General features: G+C 36.6%; 1 non-coding gene across 1 annotated transcript; it reads right to left on the reverse strand.

The window, feature by feature from the left end:
- Positions 1 to 4,559: 4,559 nt before the first annotated feature.
- LOC113001073 (small nucleolar RNA R71) lies at positions 4,560 to 4,666 on the reverse strand. Its single transcript, XR_003266403.1, has one exon. It is a non-coding gene; the product is annotated as a small nucleolar RNA R71 (small nucleolar RNA).
- Positions 4,667 to 5,035: the final 369 nt, after the last annotated feature.

A 5,035-nucleotide genomic window follows, 5' to 3' on the forward strand; every position in this document is an offset into this window, starting at 1 on the left:
GAAGGATGAATTGGTGCTGTGGATGCTTCAAATGTTTCGTGGCGGCGATGGCCAGCAGCAGCGGTGATGGAGGATGTTCCCTTTCGCTTCTTCGACGATTCTTCCATTTGATGAAGTTTTAGAGAATTTCAATCGGTGGAATCAAAAGAGGAGTGAAAATATGAACATTGGGCTTTGTGGGACGTGATTTGGTTAAGAATTGAGGGAGATATGAAGGTTTGAAGATTAGGGAAGAAGAGACCCGTCGAGAGGAGTTTGGCTACACAGCGTGACTGGTTTACGTGAGTATTTATAGAAGATGGCATTATATAATTGATTACAAGGTTTGGTAATCGATTACAGTACCACTTAGCCTTCTGGTAATCGATTACAGGCTATCTGTTCTTGTGTAATCAATTACACGTAATGGTAATCGATTACTGTGAAATCCTGGAAATTTCTACCCGGGATTTTGTAAACGATGCATTTTGAATGATTATATATAAGTATTATTCAGTGTATATATATATATATATATATATATATATATATATATATATATATATATATCCTGGTAGAAGTAGGTATATTGGGGGAAAGATATGCGGATTAGGCTAATTAACAAAGAGAAATTCATAACTGGATAATTATAGGTTAATTCTCAATTAATTAGTCTAAAAATTATCATTTTGCATGCAACTTAAAATTTAACAAAACCAACATCTGAACCATGCTCGGGGTTTCATTCTGAGCGTTTTGATATATATATATTGCCTACTTTCGAAAACTGGCCCCGACGGGTGCAGAGAAACGCGAGGGACTGGAACCAGAGAAACGGCATGCAAATCGAGGCAGGATTTTAGCATTTCAAAAGGTCAAATTTTTCTCTTCTTGTGACTGAGTATGAGTCACATCTAGAGAAAAAGTGGGCCCCTTTTTGCTCCACTCAAAAGAAGACATGTGGCACATCTTTTTTTTTTAAAAAAGAGAAAAGCCTTTTCTTAAAACACAAAGCCATGTTCTCTCTCCTCACTCAGCCCAAAAGTTCAGAAGCTTTTCTCCCTCTCTCTCTCACGTTGCTATTCCCTTCTTCTTCCTCACCATTGAAGCTCCATCAAAGCTCCAACCTTTGTTCACCAGTTCTGCTCCAAATCGCGAAAGGAAGCCATTTTCGGAGTCGTGAAGCGCACCTCTACATTGTGGGACTTCAAATTTCAGGTTTGGGTAGACATTTTCTCACATAAATTTTCGTGGGTATTGGGTTTTGGGAGATATGATGGGTAGTTTTACTAGGTTTATGCCTTATGGTAGTTATTTGTGAAGGAATTTGTTGAAAGCATGCTAAACTTGTCATGTTTGGTGTGAGTCAAGATTACCCATTCTGTTTTAGGGTTTTATAATGATGCTTTGTGATGTTTGTGTGCTGAAATTTCTGATGGAAAATTCATAGAGATGAAGGGTAGAGTTAACCTAGGGTTAAAAAGTGAGAATGTAGTGATATGAGTGGAAAAGTGTGATGCTTTAAGGATTTGAAAAGCTAAAGCTGGATTTAGTGGTAATTGGAGGCTAAAGTGAGTTGATCCTAGTTTGAAATTTCATTTAGGACTTGTGGAAAAGCTTGGGCTGTGCAAAGGAGGAAGATGAGTGACCAAAGTGAAGGCAAGAGCCATTTCTAGGGTAAATTGGGTGTTGAGGAGTCAAATTTTGATTCGATGGAGTTTTCATCGTAAAACCAGTTTGAGCGAGTTTAGATTAATGTTATAGACTTGTGTGAGATGAGAGTTTGTTTTTTGAAAAATCTTTTCAATACTTCCCTTGTGAAGTCTTCTTGATTTCTTCTCTTGAATCTTGAATTCATCATCTCTTGAATCTTGAAATCAATCTTCTCTTGATTCTTGAATCTTCTTGATTACTTGATCTTGAACTTGTTGAATCATTCTTGAAATCATTCTTTGGGCTTTTTGTCATCATCTTTGTCATTATCAAAACTACTTGAATCAACTTGATTCATCACCATGAAGCTTGCTTCTACAAACCCTTCCTTTGTGTTCAGATTTCTTTACAACAAGAGACCCTCTGATGTGCCATTATTTTCTCCTATTTCTTAACCCTTTTTGCACCATTTTAAGTACTGATTAGTCTTAATTGTCAAATTAATTAGGCAATTTTATTATTTGGGCCCATTCAGCTAATTTGATGTTTTTAATCTAATTTCAGGAATTAATGAAGCATTGGGCTTGAATCCAGAATTGGGCTTGGACTTGAAGAGGGCAGACTATTTTATTCTACAAAATTTTATCTTATCTAGACTTTATCTTATCTAGATATTATTTAGATTTGATCTCATCTAGATATTATTTCATCTAGATCTTATCTTATCTAGATTTGATTTGATTTTTTTTATGGGCTTGGATTTAAAACAAATTTGTAAGCTTTGGGGCTGGAAAACTATATAACATCACCAAGGTTCTAGTTTAGGCCCTCTCTTCTCTCTCTCCTGTTTTCGTTTTTAGTTCTAGGCTTCTCTTCTTATAGACATTTTTTCATTTTGCAATTCCAGTTTTTACTTTTCGTTTCAGCAATAAAATTTTGTTCTTCAATCCATAATTTCGTTCTCTATTGATTTATGGAAGGCTAAGTCTCCAACATTTTTTTTCTCTTGAGTATCAAGCACAGTTCTCTTTGATGTTCTATTATTACTATTAAATTCTGTTCAGTTTTTTCCTCTTCACTAATTACTCTGAATTTGTTGCTATTAATTCATGCATGCTTAGTGCTTGATTAATTGTCTCTATGCTTAATTTACGTTCATGCTTAATGATCGTTTATGATTAATTGGTGTATGTGTTGCTTAATCACATAATGAATGCCTTATGTTAAATTTCGCTTAGTAATTTAATTTAGGGTTGGATTAAGTGGTTGAACTGATAAAGGATAAACTCTCGTAACCTAGGATAAGAGACTTGCTTGTGAATCAAGGGGAAGCAACGCTTTTTAATTATGATATTTTCTAATTCACATCTATTCGTTGTTAAATTTACAAAAGCAAACAACCCCCCCCCCCCCATTCGTTACTATTTTCCTACTATCTGTTATGAACATTTGGTGTATCATTGCTCGTTGGGAAACGACCTAGGATCACTTCCTAGTTACTACATTTTAATGTTTATTTGATTCGGGTACAACCTAGATCAAATTTGGCGCCGTTGCCGGGGAGCAGTGTCCAAAGGTTCATAATAGCTAGTGATTCATGTTTTATGTTTAGTTGTTTTATGCTTTCGTGTGTTGTGTTCGTGTTGCGTTAAGTGTTGTTTAGTGTCTTGTTATTTTGTTTAGTGTGATGTTTTGTTTTAGTTTTTCTGTTCAGTGCTTCCCCTGTTTCAGTTTTTGTGTTTGCTGTGAATAGTGCTTTGCGACGGATTTAGCGACCACTTTTGTTGAATTGGAAACAGGGTAGTAGTGGAAATCCCTTAGTGACGGATTTTAGAGACCACCCTTGCTGAATTAATTGGGATTTTTTGTTTTGGTAGCTATAGTTATTATTTTTAGCTGAATTTTTTTTGTGGTCACTTCTTTTGATCCATATTTTGTGGGAAAAATAGTTGGAGCCCTTAGTTTGGTCAGATTTGAAAGTTCCCGAAAAGTAGCAAATTTGATTTTTGTGAAAACTTCAAACGGTCATAACTTTTGCTCCGATTATCAGAATCGCTATTATTATATATGTATTTGGGGTAGAAAAAATTTTCCCATGCTGTGGCAGCCTGCCATAGGCCGATTGAGGTCTCCTTCTTCCAAAAATTGCGATTTTGTCAAAAGTTTTTTATTTTCCAAGTATTATTCTCTTATTTTTCTTAACTTATCATTTTTAGCTTCTATAGTTAGACTTTGAATTTTCGTTTGAAATTTTTTGTGCTATCTTCTCATCATTTTATAAGGTTTCTCACAAAATTTCAAGTCATTTGGATATCATTCAATGGTAGCTGTAGTTCAAACCTACATTGTTACTTGCATAAAAAGACAACTAGTTGTGCATGCTGAATATAGTGTATAACTAGAGGCAATCCATCTGACTTACAACCCTTTGATCCTGAGATAGATAGGACATTTCATTGATTAGTTAGACATCATTTAGTACCTTTTGAGCATCCTGAGCATTCTGTTATTGGTGATTTTGAGCATTATAGTTTTGAACATTTTGAGAACATGGCACAACCTCCACCCCGTGAGAAGACTCTAAGGGAAATGGCTGCACCTGATTTCACCAATGAAAGCTTGTGCATCCAATACCTTGATGAGGATGTCCCATATGTTCTTAAAGCTTGACTGATCCATTTGCTCCAAAGTTTCATGGCCCTGCAGGTGAAGACCCGCACAAACATCTGAAAGAATTCCATATTGTCTGCTCCACCATGAAACCCCCAGATGTCCAGGAGGATCACATATTTCTGAAGGCTTTTCCTCATTCTTTAGAGGGAGTGGCAAAGGACTTGCTATATTACCTTGCTCCAAGGTCCATCACGAGCTGGGATGACCTCAAGAGAGTATTCTTAGAAAAAATTTTCCCTGCTTCCAAGACCACGACCCTCAAAAAGGATATTTCAGGCATTAGACAACTCAGTGGAGAGAGCTTATATGAATACAGAGAGAGATTTAAGAAACTATGTGCCAGTTGCCCTCACCACCAGATTTCTGAGCAGCTTCTTCTCCAATATTTTTATGAAAGACTCAGTAACATGGAGAGAAGTATGATAGATGCTACCAGTGGTGGAGCCCTTGGAGACATGACCCCTGCTGAAGCCAGAAATTTAATTGGGAAGATGGCTTCAAACTCCCAGCAATTTAGTGCCAAAGGTGATGCTATTGTCATTAGAGGAATGCATGAAGTAGCCACAAATTCATCTTCATCAGCTAAGACTAAGAAGCTTGAAGGTAAACTAGATGCCTTGGTTAACCTGGTAACCCAACTGGCCATGAATAAAAAATCTGCACCTGTTGCTAGACTCTGTGGTTTGTCCTCCTTTGCCGACCACCACACAAACCTTTGCCATTCTGTGCA

This window comes from Glycine max, chromosome 2 (genome assembly GCF_000004515.6).
Source record: "Glycine max cultivar Williams 82 chromosome 2, Glycine_max_v4.0, whole genome shotgun sequence".
Taxonomy (NCBI): domain Eukaryota; kingdom Viridiplantae; phylum Streptophyta; class Magnoliopsida; order Fabales; family Fabaceae; genus Glycine; species Glycine max.